At 43.4% G+C, this 16,742-nt stretch overlaps 1 non-coding gene and 2 pseudogenes across 1 annotated transcript; 2 read left to right on the forward strand and 1 right to left on the reverse strand.

Annotated features, from left to right (window-relative positions):
* Positions 1-1,304: 1,304 nt before the first annotated feature.
* On the forward strand, positions 1,305-6,018 carry LOC112900649 (annotated as a pseudogene).
* On the forward strand, positions 5,789-16,617 carry LOC112900650 (annotated as a pseudogene).
* Positions 12,232-12,364, reverse strand: LOC112901758. Its single transcript, XR_003230347.1, has one exon. It is a non-coding gene; the product is annotated as a small nucleolar RNA Z247 (small nucleolar RNA).
* Positions 16,618-16,742: the final 125 nt, after the last annotated feature.

The following is a 16,742-nucleotide window of genomic DNA, read 5'->3' on the forward strand; positions in this document are numbered from 1 at the left end:
TTTGAGGTATGATAAATACGTACGTATAAAAATTTGGAACAAAATATATTTCTAATGTAGGGTTTAATGCATAGAGAACGAGATTTAGAGAACGTTGTTGGAGAGAAATGAGATATAGAGTAGAGAATTTTGTAGAGAATTCTGTAAATAAAGGATATAAAGAACGACGGTTGGAGATAGCCCTGTGTCTTAAAGCTAGAGCGTCCCCAGGAATAGATGACAACGCCGGTTGACGTTGGACTCCGGACTACTTGGAGCGGTGGAGGTGAGAGGAATGGGAAGCGAACGGCTCATTCGGCGATTGCCTCGCTCAACAATCGAGGCAGCTTTTTCAGTACGGTGGTGGTATAGCTTTTTCAGTAAGGAGGGAGGAAATATGTAATAAAATTATCAATGCTCGCTCATTCTCTCTACTCCATGTGTGCTAACGATGTAAATAGGTTGTTTCGGATGCTCTTATGTCTCTCTAACCTGTTATACATTTACTGTCTGCACTGTCAAAGATCAACTTCTACAATTCAACACAGCTTATCGTCACACACACACAACCCTCACGGCATCCATCCTGACCACTCAGATCGATCCCCTAAATTCGAGGTAATCTCCACCAGCCACAAGCCCACAACAACAGATCTCAAATATGTCTACATACTTACGCTCAATATCATTCGTTAACTTAAAGCTCTTGGTCACGTAAGATCACTTAACTTTGTAGAGAATGCCATAAAATCCTGAGCACACTAGCGAAAAAAATGTACCAGTACGTAACCTCCATTAGTACCATGTTCACAGCTGATACTGCAAATCTGAGACTAAAATCATTGATCTTCAGTATTTGTTGCATTGTCTGCTACTAAAAAGTCTTTAGTGCCAGTTTTGTCAACCTCCAGATCTGCTAGCTCAGACTCTCGGAGGTGCTCATAGAAGCAAAGTTACATTATTTATAGAGGTAAGTGTGCCTACGTGTATACGAGCATCTGTGTTTATACTGTGTTTCGAATAAAAAAACCTTTAGCCCGTAATCATTCATTCGATACAATTTAGAAAACCAGATCAAACAAATATCATTTTCAGTATACTAGTTACTTGACCCCGGCCGTTGATACTCCCACCTCACAATTGCTTTGAAAAAGGAGGTTGCAGGACTCCGAGCAAGCAAGTCATGCCTGTGCTAATGCCTTCTGCCTAGGTAACAAATTGCCTATGTCCTTACGCAATATATACCTTCAAATAGAGTTCAAGCTCCAGCGCCGTGGAACTGATTGATGTCCATGCATATTCACCGAGTTGCTTTGCTTAGGCTCATGGGTGAGATGAATCATTTGTCCTTGCTCCTACATGTCATATTCTTCATTGTGCTATGTGTTTCAGCCATTGCTAATGGTGAAGACCAATTCGCCTACTCCGGCTTCACTGGCATTAACCTCACCCTCGATGGTGCGGCCACAGTCACACCAAATGGCCTCCTTGAATTGACCAATGGAACTCCGCGGCTCAAAGGCCATGCCTTCCACCCACTCCATTCCGCTTCAGCAAGTCACCCAATGGGACAGTGAAATCCTTTGCTGTATCCTACGTATTTGCCATTTACTGTGTCCGGCCTAACATCTGCGGCCATGGCAACGCCTTCCTTGTTTCCGCGAGCAAGAACTTCTCAACCGCATTGCAGAGCGAGTTCATGGGCCTTATCAATGACAATAACAATGGCAATCCATCCAACCACTTCTTTGCTATTGAGCTTGACACCAATCAAAATGAGTTGTTCCACGACATAAATAACAATCATGTCGGGATCGACATCAACGGCCTTACTTCTGTGAACTCCAGCACCTCTGGCTACTACGACGACATAGATCCTAATACCTTCCACAGTGCTACCCTCACAAGCTACAAGGTGATCCAAGTGTGGCTGGAGTACAATGGGGATCGCAGGCAGATCAATGTGACCTTGGCTCCAATACACATGGCCAAACCCACTAAACCATTACTCTCTACCAACTACGACCTCTCAACAGTGCTCACTGACATGGCATATATTGGCTTCTCATCATCAGCAGGTTCATTTGTCGCACGACACTATGTGCTCGGTTGGAGTTTTGCCATGAATAAACCTGCTCCGGCCGTTGACATCACTAAGCTGCCAAAGCTTCCCCACGAAGGTCCAAAGCCTCGGTCCGAAGTCTTGGAAATTGTACTACCATTAGCGACTGCAGCATATGTTCTTGTGATGGGCACCACTGCCATTCTACTTATACAAAGGACATTAAGGTATGCTGAGGTACGTGAGAACTGGGAAATCGAGTTTGGGCCACATAGATTCTCCTATAAGGATTTGTTTCATGCTACAGAAGGGTTTAAGAACAAGAATCTAGCTACTAGGCATAGCGCATAGGAGGGTTTGGAAGGGTGTACAGACTGCTTTCGGCATCCAAATTGGAGATTGCTGTGAAGAGAATTTCCCATGACTCTAAGCAAAGCATGATGGAATTTGTTGCGGAGGTTGTCAGCATTGGTCGCCTCCAACACCGTAATCTAGTGCAGTTACATGGGTACTGTTGGCGAAAAGGTGAGCTTCTCCTAGTTTACGAGTACATGTCAAAGGGAAGCCTTGACAAGTGCTTGTATGATCTCGAGGACAAACCTACTTTAAATTGGGCCCAAAGGTTCCAAATCATCAAAGGCATTGCATCTGCCTTGCCCTATCTCTATGAGGAGTGGGAGAGACTTGTACTCCATCGAGACATCAAGCCAAGCAATGTGCTTCTTGATGATGAGATGAACGGAAGACTAGTGATTTTGGTTTAGCAAGGTTATACACTATTAAAAAATACGCTAAAAATCCACCCCAAAAGTACCACTACGAAGATGACCCGGTACTAATTCTAGATTAGTACCGGGTCATCTTCATGCCGGTGCTTTTGAGCTGGATCAGACCTTTTAGTACCGGGTAGTAACACCATCCGGTACCTATGGGTAGACAAAGGTACCGGGTGGTAACTAAAGGCTCCACCCATATTAGTAACATGTGGTAATACCACCCGGTACCTCCTTTATCTAGCCGTTACCATCCGGTACCTAAGGGTCCTCCATGGGTTACTTCAAAAGGAAAGCATATCTCTCTCAATCATAATTGCTGTGTAGTGAGATGGTAAGCGAGGTACGTGCGAGGCAAGAGGTCACGGGTCCGAATCCCGGCCACCGCACGCGTGCATATTTTGCGTGAAAAAATCGCGTGATTTGAGAGGTGCACGGTGCGGGGCTCTTCCCAGGTTTAATATAATTTTTTTGAACAAAAAAAATACTTTTGTACCGGGTGGTACCTTCACCTAATACTTTGTAACGCCCCAGTTGCAAATATAGCTCAGTTCTACTCGCACGTTGAGTAAAATACGCACTCGCACCAACCCCGCTTACGCATTCGTCCTCACTTCACATAAAAGGGTTAATCCGGGGGTTGAAATGCACTTGGCACTTTGGTTTATATATTGGTGAGGCTCACCCTCAACTAGCAAGGTGGAACAACTCCCTACACATGCTATGCCACTCACATTTGGGCCACTAGTGGGCTCAAATTCATTCTTGTTGGGCCGGGATGTCATGTACTTAAAGAAAGCCTTAGGCACCGGTTATTTTATCCGGTGACGAAGGTCGAGTCTAAACAGTCTCGGCTTCGCAGTACCGGTTCCTAAGGCTGTTTCTACCCGGTATTGAAGGCTTGTTTTCTAGTAGTGATATGACCATGGTACTTACCCTCAAACCACACATGTTGTTGGCACAATTGGATACCTAGCTCCAGAGCTAGCACGCACCAGCAAGGCAACTCCACTTACTGATGTATTTTCCTTTGGCATCTTTGTTCTTGAAGTCATTTGTGAGAGAAAGCCCATCGGCCAACTCCACTTACAAGGCAATCAAGTCATGTTGATTGACTGGGTGCTTGATCATTATCGCCCAGGACTTCTCTTAGAGGTGGTGGACACCAAGCTCCAAGGTGACTACAATGTTGATGAGGCATGTCTAACCCTAAAGTTAGGCTTGTTGTGCTCTCACCCTTTCACCAATTTAAGACCCACCATGAGGCAGGTTATGCAGTATCTCAATAGAGACATGCCACCACCGGATCTAAACCCGATGCACATGAGCTTCAACGTTCTTTCCTTGATGGAGAACAAAGGTTTTGATCCAGAGAATATAGCAAACCAGATGACAATGGCGAGCAGCAGTGCAATCTGTGATCTCTCAGGGAGTAGATGGCTTCCATGTCCTCTCATTGTTGTGATTTCCTGGTTGTTTCTCATTTACATGAACAATTTTACCAGATCAGGTGTTGTAAGCCCTGCAGAGTAAAGGCTGCATGCCTGTATTTATGCTTGGTTAGTTACTCTGAAAAGATGAACTTTGTAATGGTGTATATAAAAGTTGTAAGAATAAGGGACATAGAATGGGCATGTTGAGGGGAACAGAGCTCCTTATATTTATAGAAATACAACTGTAAAGGTTAAGCAGTTGAAATTGAATATTATTCTCAGGAGGCACCTCTCGTGCTCACAATTTTTCTAGCAAAATCATGAGGCTACATGCATTGTAGATAATGCTTGCTTTTTTAATGCCTGTAGGGGTGGAAATGAGGTAGAATATTGTCCAAGGCAACAGCCGATTTACCTGAAGGAGTGGATAAAATACCTGTAGGATATTTTAAACTAGGAAAAGATGATTCAAATATACGTATAGACAAGTTGAGTTGTCCACAAGAAGCATTTTGTAAACTAAATAAAATTTATCTCTGATACATAAGAAATATAACAAAAGAAACATGAAAAGTAAGAAACTTATATTTGGCAGCTTACCGATTAACTGAAATCCTGCGATACCACCACGGGCCCCAGGCCTTGCTGTCAGATACGAACAATTTTGTTTATTTGAGGAGTTTATTAATAAAATCTCTATAGTCAAAGGTGGCAAGACGGGAAGTCGTCATGAGAACGATTGAGAGTAACTCGTTTGCAGTGGCTACAGGTAATCTAAGTAAAGCACGGTATCTTGATACCTTCTACAAAGTAAACTATTCATTGTTAATAGATTGCTGAAAATTATATTGACACGTTTGCGGCTTATTGATGTGTCCGAATATCCAAGTCGACAAAAATGAAGAACTTAATCCCATGGCAGCATACAGGCAACTGGCAACGAACTCAGTTTCCACCAGACAAAATTATTCTTGGAGCAGACTATGGACTTAGTTTTCTACTGAACTTCAAACATTTGTTTGCAGCTATCAAATACCATGTATGTCGTCTGACAGTCTTGTTTCTTTCATGCTAGGCAATCTTTTTAGTCACATATTCGAGAGTTTAATAGTGAAAATGCTACTTTTATGTGCACACAGGTGGCGTTTAGATAATGGGGTAGGTCACATATTCGAGAGTTTTATAGTGAAAATGCTACTTTCATGTACACACAGATGGCGTTTAGATACTGGGGAATGAGAGGCGGGATAGGAAAATAAAGGTGTGGATATATATATTATCCCATATATTTGGATTAGAGGAATGGGAAATGAACGGGGAGAAGGAATAGGAAATGAGAGCCTCTTTTCCCAGCCTTCTTAACCCAACGGGAAATGAACCGCTCCGTATGCTGGACCCACTTCGTGTCTCCTTCTCCGCCGCCGCCAACACCAACGCCGGTGACCAAATCTAGCGACTAGCGTGAAGGCTGCTTGAGGTGTGCTCAGACAGCTCGAGGACGTCCTCCGCAGCTCCGCTCTAATGCATGATGCTGCGCGGACATGCCACTGCAGCTTCATCGATTTGGGCGGCCGCGAGCCCGCGACCAGCCCGGATCGAGCTGCAGCTTCCCGCACTCGGCGCCATTGCTCGGTCCGCCGAAGCCGCAGGCCGCCTTGCTACATTGGACGCCGGCAGATCTGCAGGCAGCCTCCCTGCTCGAGCAGCTCACTCACCTCGTGCTGCGTGCCGGAACCTCAGGCCGCCTCGCCGCACGGCGGCACGGGTCGCCGACGCCGCAATCTGCTTCGCTGCACGGGCATCTGGAGCCACAGGCTGCACAGGCACCGGAAGACGGAACTCAGCTCGCCAAGCTAGTGGCTAGCGTGGCCTGCGGCGCTGGAGGGGCAGGAAAGAGCAGGACACGGGAAGCACCGAGAAGAAGAAAAAATCTGTTTTTCTACCGCCAAACCCAAACCGAAAAAACAAACATAGGATAAGGATAGAAGTCTCATAACCCTAACCCTTTCCTGCCTCGGCATAACCCAAATTATTTCCTTTTCCCAATCCAAGAAAACGCTTCTCGTGGTAGGTATAGATAAGAAAACGCTTGGTGGAAGTTCATGCAGTGTTTGACACGGGAGAGCTGTGGTGCTCAATCATGCAAGGCAAGCTTTTTTTTTTTTTGAAGCAGAGGGTCTCCCTCCATACATTATTAGAAAAGACAATTTTGATTTGCCAATATATACCACTTTATTCATAGGAAGTGTCAACACTGCCAGACAATGACACTTGTGGAAGAAAGACATCACGGGAGCAGCTTTTTTTTCCCTTGCTGCGAATCAATTTAAATAGCATTGTAATCTGCTAGCTATGGTGTATGAAGTGCTTCACCCTTGCAGCTTGCTCACATCATCTCACATGAAGATTTTCTTACTGTGCTTCCTCCTTCTCATTGGCCTTGATCTTGCACCCTTCAGTGCAACTCCTGACCATGACCAACTCTTGTACCTTGCCTTCACAGGTACTATTCTCACCGTCGACGACACTGCCACAGTCACGTCGATATTGCCAAACTGCCAAAGCTACCTCCGCAGGGCCAGAAACCTCAATCAATACTTCTGGAAACTATCCTACCAATAGCAACGACAACATTCATAATCGTTATGGGTGTCATCTGTAGAATTAGGCGGAATGGCTTACCCCTGAGGGTAGCCATGATGTTCACTATATAGCCCGGAATATGTTCTAGGTAGAAACAGGTACAAGACCATCTCCTAGTAGGAGAGGACAACTATAAGGATAGAACTCTGAGTCCTTGGTACATACGGTGTAGAAGACCTAACATAATACATATATCTACAGTCTCCTCAATCACAACTTGCAAGAGCACTAGCCACTAGCAATGTTGAGATTGTGTCGAAATTCATGTAACTGACGCACAGGTTGTGCCTTGGTAAAACCATCAGCAATTTGATCATGTGTAGAGATAATATGAATATCAAGCTTCTTTCGAGAAACTCTTTCACGAACGAAGTGAAAATCAACTTCAATGTGTTTTGTGCGGGCATGAAAAACTGGATTGGCAGATAGGTACGTAGCACTAATATTATCACACCATAAAATAGGAACCTTCGATTGTTGAACACCCAACTCATCCAGAAGGGATTGCACCCAAATAACTTCTAAAGTTGCATTAGCAAGAGATTTATATTCAGCCTCGGTACTAGAGCGAGAGACAGTAGCTTGTTTCTTTCACTACCGGAAAAAAGATCTTTGCCGAGTGTCAAGTGTTTTGCCGAGTGTTTTTTTTTGGCACTCGGCAAAGAGCCTCTTTGCCGAGTGTTTTGCCGAGTGTCGTTTTCGACACTCAGCAAAGTTTTCGACACTCGGCAAGGAATCTCTTTGCCGAGTGCCTTTTTTACACACTCAGCAAAGAAGCTCTTTGCCGAGTGCCTTTTTTTTGACACTCGGCAAAGAGTCCCTTTGCCGAGTGTTTTTTTAGAACACTAGGTAAAAATAATTTTCAAATTATATTTTGAAGTAGTAAATTAATTCAAATAAAAATATTTTCAACTACAAAGTTGTATAACTCATCAAGATGCACAATTTTTGTTTTGGACATTTCTTTATTTGACAAAATAAATGTAAATTTGTTCATAAAACATATATATATCTCTCGTAGTTTATGAAACTATAAGAGAGATATATAAGATTTGTGAACAATATTAGAATTATCATGTCAGATGAAGAAATGATAAAACAACTAAAATAAACTTTGTAGATCTTGAGAAGTTATAAGATTGTACAGTTGGCAACATTTTAATTTGAAGCCATCTTGTCAACAAAAATTACATCTGAATTTAGAAAATTTAAAATTTGAATTTTACAAATGACCTCGAATGGAAAAACCATCAAAATTAAAGTTGTAGATCTCAAAAAGTTATGAAAGTTTGTAGTTGACAACATTTTGATTTGAAATCATTGTGTCATATTAAAATATGTTTCAAGTTTTCAAATTTGAAATTCAAATTTTGTAAACGATCTCAGATGAAGAAACTACCAAAATAAAAGTTGTAGATCTCGAAAAGTTATGCCACTTTGTAGTTAACAACCTTTTCATTTGAATTTATTTACTATCTCAAACAAACAATTTATACTCGGTTAATTATAATATGTGGAGAATAAAAACGTAATGTTGACACACTTGGTCCAATGGTGCAGTGGTAGAGGGAGTTGTTTGTGTGCAGGAGGTCATGAGGTCAGTACCTAGCTGTGCATGCCTCCCCAATAATTTTTTTTCCTGTTTATTTTTTTGAATTTTTTTCAATTTATATTTTGCCGAGTGCTTCTTTTTATCGAGTACTTTTTGGCACTCGGCAAAGCCTTTGCCGAGTGCGCGACAAAAAGCACTCGGCAAAGACGTCTTTGCCGACGAAATCGCTGCCGAGTGCCCTTTGCCAAGTGTTACACTCGGCAAAACCTTTGCCGAGTGTAATCGGGGCTTTGCCGAGTGTCCCAGACACTCGGCAAAGTGCCTGGATCCGGTAGTGTTATAATTTGCTTGCCATGACACAAGATTAGCACCCAAAAACACAGCAAATCCACCAGTGGATCTCCTATCATCAGAACATACAGCCCAATTAACATCAGAGAAAGCACTAATCATGGTAGACGATGAAGGCACAATCTTTAGACCAAAATCAATGGTGCCACTGACATAATGAAGGATCCTTTTGACAGCCGACCAATGAGCCGTATTGGGACACTTTAGGTATTGACAAACCTTATTAACTGCAAAAGCAAGATCTGGCCTGGTCAATGTTAAGTATTGTAAGCCACCAACTATACTCATATAGCGTGTCACGGAATTAGCATCAAGAGGTTCTCCAATATTTAAAGCAAGTTTCTCCGATACAGATAATGGAGTAGGAGTAGCTTTGCAATCTTTAAGGCCAGCTTTAAGAATTAATTCTTGCGCATACTTGCGTTGGGTTAACAGGAGCCCACAAGATGGAGCCGAAACTTCTATGCCAAGAAAATAATGGAGCAGACCAAGATCCTTGAGAGCAAAGTCACAACGGAGCTTATCCAGTAATCTATCAACAGCCGCAGCATCCGAACTAACAACAATGATGTCATCCACATAGACCAAAAAATAAATAGTAATACCTCCTTGATTGAAGAAGAACAAAGACGTATCAGTCTTGGAACCTTGAAAACCAAGTTCATGCAACTTATTGCTCAAACGAGAATACCAAGCATGAGGTGCTTGCTTAAGACCATATAAAGATTTATCAAGCTTATACACATAATTGGGAAAGCTTGAATTTGTATACCCAAGTGGCTGCTTCACGTAAACATCTTTCTCTCCTTCACAACACCACGCAAGAACGCATTCTGAACATCTAGTTGTTGAATACCCCAATTTTGAGATACAGCCAAAGATAGAACAAGGAGAATAGTTGCCGCTTTAACAACCGGACTAAAAGTATCTTCATAATCAAGGCCATACCTTTGCTTGAAACCTTTTGCAACAAGGCGAGCTTTGTATCTATCAATACTACCATCAGAACATGGCTTTACTTTATACACCCATTTGCAATCAATCAAATTTTGACCCGGGGCAAAAGGAACAAGATGCCAAGTGTTATTACGCAACAGAGCAGAGTACTCAGCATCCAAGCAGACCGCCAATTTTCATCATCAAGTGCTTCGTTAAGAGAGGAAGGTTCCTTGACTTGAGCAAGTAAACCATAGCGCACAGTCCCATCTGTATAAGACTTAGGTTTACGAATATTATCCTGCAACCTTGTACGAGGACAATTTGGCAATATACGCACCGGTCCATAAACTGGACGAGAAGGACCAGGAGGCGGCGGTGGAATACATCGAGGACTGCCCTGAGCCACAGACAACGCTGGCACAGAAGATCCTGGAGCTGACGCATCAGATCCCTATGAACCACCGGGTGTTGTAGAAGAGTCCGCAGAAGATCCCGGAACATTAGAGGCGGGTCAGATTCAGATGGGACAGATGGCGAGTTAGGGTTGGCTGCATCATGTGCACACGAAGATGTCGAGCCTGCCGCCGCAGGTACTGCATCACCAACCAAATCTCCAGTCGCTATCACCGAACTAACTAGGGAATCAGTGCCAGAATCATCACCAATCAGCGTGTCGTTGTCATGTTGGACTCTGGTAAGGACGGAAACACCACAATTGCTGGCGCTTGACGCACAGCAGCTGAACCTGAAACAGAAGTAACTCACAAGGCTCCAGTATAGCGTCAGACTCATTAGTAAAATCTGAATTCACAGCCCCATCGTCACAAGAATGTAAGGATGGATGCAAAAGAAGAATTTCTTGTCGTAGGCGATTACCAACATCGGGATGGAGTTTTACAAAGGGAAACACATTCTCGTCAAAGACAACATCACGAGATATGTAGACCCGGCCAATGGAAATATCTAAACATTTATACCCTTTATGAAGGTTGCAATACCCAATGAAGACACATTGTTTTGATTGAAATTCAATTTTGTGTTTATTGTAAGGGCGAACATTTGGCCAACATGCGCAACCAAACACACGAAGAAAGGAATAATTGGGTTGTTCTTGAAACAATTGATGTAAGGGTGTGGAAAAATCAAGAACGCGACTAGGGATGTGATTTATTAGATAAGTGGCAGTTAGGAAGGCTTCATCCCAAAATTTAAGAGGCACGGAAGCTTGAGCTAAAAGAGAAAGGCCAACCTCAACAATATGTCTATGTTTACGCTCAACCAAGCAATTTTGTTGATGAGTATGAGGACAAGATACATGAGGGGTGATGCCGATTTTGTTAAAAAATATATTGAGACGTTGATATTCTCCACCCCAATCAGTTTGCATAGTTAAAAATTTTCGATTAAAATGTCACTCTACAAGTTGTTGGAATTGAATGAACACATCAAACACATCAAAACGGTTTTTGAGAAGAAATATCCATGTAAACTTACTAAAATCATCAATAAAGCTTACATAGTATTGATAATGGCCAACAGACTTTGGAGCAGGACCCATACATCTGAGAAAATAAAATTCAACGGAAACAATGAGACATTAGTAGACCTAGGGTAGGGCAGTTGGTGGCTTTTAGCCCTTTCACATGCATCGCAGATAGAGTCATGAGACTCACGATGAAAAGACAACTTGTTATCTTTGATGACTCGATCAACTATGGTAAACGAAGGATGACCTAACCTATAGTGCCACCTAGAAGCTGTTGGAGCCGAAACATGATGAACTTGAGATATGGGTGGCAAGGGGTAAAGGCCATCACAACATCTACCTTGAAGAAGAAGTTTCTTCATGCCCAGGTCCTTAACACAAAAGAAAGAGGGGTGAAATTCAAGAAAAATGTCATTATCTGATGTAAATTGATGAACGGATAGCAAATTATTTTGTGAATCAAGAACATGGAGAATGTTGTTGAAAGAGAAATCACGAGTGGGGGTATGAAAAATAGATTTACCAATGTGGGTGATGCGCATACCTTTGTTGTTGGCGGTGTATATCTGATCCTTGCCTGAGTACCGTTCACGTGTTGAGAGCTTCTCTAGATCCTTGGTGATATTATCAGTAGATCCGGAGTCGAAGTACTAGTTAGTATCAACTCCATAATAAGGAACAGCAGACAATGTTGACTTCTGTGGCCGTTGTTTGATTGGTTGGTTTGGCACCTACATCCCGTGGGGGAACATACTTTTTGTTGGACCTATACCAGCAATCATGAACTGTGTGCCCATATCTCTCACAGAATTGGTAGAGCGGCCCTTCATCTCGATCTTCAGTACCAGAGGTGCGAGCACTTGAATTACTTGAGGAATTGGAGTTGTAGCCATGGCCTGATCCCGAGCCACGACCATGTCCTCAAGGATTACCCCGGCCACAGCCTCTCGACGCAGTGTTGGTGGAGGAGTACGACCAGAACTCCTTCGTGCATTGCTGAACTAGTCAAGCCTCATAGGACAACAATTGTGCATAGACATCGCTGAGTGTCAAGGTGTCCTTGATGGAGACTGAAGAGACAAACGGATTATATTCTGAATCTAATCCGTTCAAGATGTATCCAATGAGGTCATCATCTTCTATCTTCTTGCCAGCAGCCGCCATCTATCGGCGATGCCCTTCATCTTGCTATAGTAAGCTGCAGTAGACGCACCTCCCTTCTTCTCCTGAGATAACTGAGAACGAAGCTGCAAAATCTTGGAATGCGACTGAGATGAGAACATCTCATTAATGGCCGTCCATAGCTGCGCAGCATGTTCATGAGAAGAGACTTGGACCAAGATCTCTGAGGTCATGGAGGAGAGGAGATATGCAAGAAGTTGCCGATCTTGAGCAATCTAGGTGATATGTGCTGGATTTTGAACTTCTTCTTCAGATTGATCAACCTTCTTGACACGGATTGTGGAGGAAGGCTGCGCGAGGGATCCATCTAGAATTGCCATCAGGCGTGATCCGCGAACAGCGGGCAAGACTTGTGCTTGCCACACAAGAAAGTTGCCTCGGTTGAGCTTCTCCGAGATGGGGATGTTGAGGATTGTTGAAGCCATTGAGGAACTCGTCAAAGCCATGAGCGTCGATGATGAAAAAATTGCAATGTGCAACTAGATGTTCTTTGTGGAGGATTGGCTCTTATACCATGTAGAATTAGGCGGAAAGGCTTACCCCTGAGGGTAGCCATAATGTTCATTATATAGCCCAGAATATGTCCTAGGCATAAATAGGTACAAGACCATCTCCTAGTAGGAGAGGACAACTATAAGGATAGGACTCTAAGTCCTTGGTACATACGGTATAGAAGACCGAACCTAATACATATCTCCCAATCAGTTTGCATAGTTAAAATTTTCGATTAAAATGTCGCTCTACAAGTTGTTGGAATTGAATGAACACATCAAGCACATCAGAATGGTTTTTGAGAAGAAATATCCATGTAAACTTACTAAAATCATCAATAAAGCTTACATAGTATTGATAATGGCCAACGGACTTTGGAGCAGGACCCCATACATCTGAGAAAATAAGTTGCAACGGAAATGATGAGACACTACTAGACCTAGGGTAGGGCAGTTGGTGGCTTTTAGCCCTTTCACACTCATCATAGATAGAGTCATGAGACTCACGATGAAAAGACAACTTGTTATCTTTGATGACTCGATCAACTATGGTAGACGAAGGATGATCTAACCCATAGTGCCACCTAGAAGCTGTTGGAGCCGAAACATGATGAACTTGAGATATGGGCGGCAAGGGGTAAAGGCCATCATGACATCTACCTTGAAAAATAAGTTTCTCCGTGGCCAGGTCCTTAACACAAAAGAAAGAGGGGTGAAATTCAAGAAAAACATCATTATCTGATGTAAATTGATGAACGGATAGCAAATTCTTTTGTGAATCAGAAACGTGGAGAATGTTGTTGAAAGAGAAATCACGAGTGGGGGTATGAAAAACAGATTTACCAATGTGGGTGATGCGCATACCTTTGCCATTTGGCAGTGTGTATATGATCCTTGCCTGAGTACCGTTCATGTGTGAAGAGCTTCTCTAGATCATTGGTGATATAATCAGTAGATCCGGAGTCAAAGCACCAGTTAGTATCCACTCCATAATAAGGAACAGTTGACGATGTTGACTTCTGTGGCCCTTGTCTGATTGGTTTGGCACCAGTTAGTATCATTTCACTTGTGAGGCCGCAAAGACGATATGCTGAGCTGAAAGAAGATTGGGAAGTTGAATTCAGGCTACACCGTTTCTCATGCAAGGATTTGTATCCTGCCACCAAAGGATTTAAGAGCAAGAACCTACTAGGTGTGGAGGATTCGGGAAAGTATACAAAGGTGTACTTCCTTCATCCAGATTGGAAGTTGCCGTGAAGAAGGTTTCCCATGAATCAAGGCAGGGTACAAAGGAGTTCATTGCTGAAGTTGTTAGCATTGGCCGCATTCGATACCGTAACCTTGTTTAATTACTTGGCTATTGCAGGAGAAAAGGTGATTACTTTTAGTATACGACTTCATGTCAAATGGTACAGTAGTCTTGATAAGTATTTGTACTGTGATGAGGACACGACAACCGTGACTTGGGCTTAGAGGTTTCGGATCATCAAAGGCATTGGGACAGGTCTGCTCTACCTCCATGAGAAGTGGGAGAAATTTGTAATCCACCGTGATATTAAGGCAAGCAATGTGCTTCTTGATAGTGAAATGAACAGACACCTAGCTAGGTGACTTAGCCTTGCAAGACTGTATGACCATGGCACCGATCTACAGGCCACATATGTTGTTGGTACCATGGGTTACCTAGCCCGAGAGTTGATAAACACAGGAAAGGCAACCCCACTCACAGATGTGTTTGCCTTTGGTGCATTTCTTCTCGAGGTTACCTGCGGACAAAGGCCAGTGAACAACAACGCAAGGGATAATCAAGGGTTCTTGTTGACCGGGTACTTGAGCATTGGCACAAAGGATCACTAAGAGCATCTCCAGCAAATTCCCTACTTGAGTCCCCTACTTAAAAATTAGGGACTGAAGATGAAAAAAACTGCTCCAGCAAAGACCCTACTTCGATCCCTACCATAGGAGGCCCCTACTTCCCACTCCCGAGCCCCTTCTCCCACGGACCCATAGGGAGGCCCCTACCCGGCAGTTCTCGCCGTTTCCAGGTGCCGCGCCCGAGCTCGCCTCTTCTTGCTCCAATCAGATCGAGCAGGTGGCGGCCCAAGTTGAAGTGCCGCAGCCGAGCTCGCCCCAAGCGACGCTGCAGTGCTTGAGCTCCCTTCGGGCGGCATCCCTGAACAGCACCGGAGACCAGGATCTCGAGATCCTCCGCCAATTCGAGCAGGGGAGCTTGAGTATGAGCCTTGGGGGGAGGGGGCGCCAGCCTCCGGCGCCGCTGCCGCGAGGGCACGTGGTGGTGGAGGGGCAAGCGATCTATTTTGGCCAACAGAGGGGCGAGCGGTAGTGGGTACGGCCGTACAAGCAGACTACCAGGCGGTGGAGGGAAAGGAGTACAGGAGGGAGAAAGAAGCGCGGAAGAAGAAGGGGCTCCGGGAATCAAAAAAAATACGTGAAATACTGACGGGTGGGTCCCATCTGTCATAATAAAAGTAAGGGCTTAAAAGTAAGGGTTGTTGCTAGAGTTATGAGTAAAAACTAAGCACTGACGGGTGGGTCCCATCTGTCATAATAAAAGTAAGAGCTTAAAAGTAAGGGTTGTTGCTAGAGTTATGAGTAAAAACTAAGATCCTAAAAAGTAAGGAGAGCTCTTACTTGAAAAGTAGGAATTCTATTTTAGAAGCTATTGCTGAAGTTCCTCTAACTCATATGGTAGACACCAAGCTACAAGGTCATTATAATGCCGATGAAGCATGCTTGGTATTAAAGCTGGGGCGGCTATTATGCTCACACCCATTTACCAATGTAAGGCCCTTAACATGTAGCAAGTCGTGAAGTACCTTGACGGAGATTTGCCACTCCCGGAGCAGTCAAATACACACATGAGCTTCAGCCTACTCTCTCTAATGCAGGATGAAGAGTTTGACCCATACGTTGTCATACGATTCATCGAAGATAAGCATTGGTACAATATCCGGCATCTCGGGAGGAAGATGATATATATACATGGCGTTTGATGACATCATAAACTAGTGGCACGATTACTTTATTACTAATAAATCATGTACTAATAGTATAGTATTGTGTCTAGATTAGACTTTTCTGGGGCTTTTCTTTTGCTGACACTGGTGTATCAAGTATCATTACTCATTGCATGCATGGCATTATATATAGCTTACCAAAAAAATACTTATGCAGAGAAACTCTTGTTGTACTAGCCGTCTAGCACATTTATAGATATTCCTAAGTAGATCTTTGGAGGTCAGGATCACATATTCGGCAGCTATATATCTATATATACAGCACACAACATGGGTGAGAGTGAGACAATATTTTTTTTTTGAGGAAGAAAACATGAACAATTATTCATTTACAAAGATGTTCATAGGTACATGGAGGAACTCCGGTAGGCGGATGAACCAAATAAATCTCGCAGGGGCAAAAGAACACACACCCTTAGCTAAACTATGAGCTTCTCCATTACAGTTTCGACTTTGAATGACCCTCACCAACAAGATTTTTCCTGAAGTGAATTGCATTCAAAATGGCACTATATGAGCATAAACTCTTCTCCTCCAAATTTCTAATGACCTCTAGACAATCTGTTGCATCAACATTACAAGCAAGTGCTTCCAGAGTAGCTGGTTCAGAAATTTCGTCAAACACTCTTGCGCTTGCAGCTATGAACAAGCCATTACTATCTCTGCAAATCGCTCCGGCAGCACCTGAACCCCCTGATCTTTGCTACAGCTGCATCAACATTAATTTTCATGAAATTCGATCGAGGTGCCGCCCGTCATGCATTACCGATGCATACCAACTTCATATCAGCACGACATGTTGCATTAAGATTC

The sequence above is a fragment of the Panicum hallii genome, chromosome 7, assembly GCF_002211085.1.
Source record: "Panicum hallii strain FIL2 chromosome 7, PHallii_v3.1, whole genome shotgun sequence".
In the NCBI taxonomy this organism is placed as follows: Eukaryota; Viridiplantae; Streptophyta; class Magnoliopsida; order Poales; family Poaceae; genus Panicum; species Panicum hallii.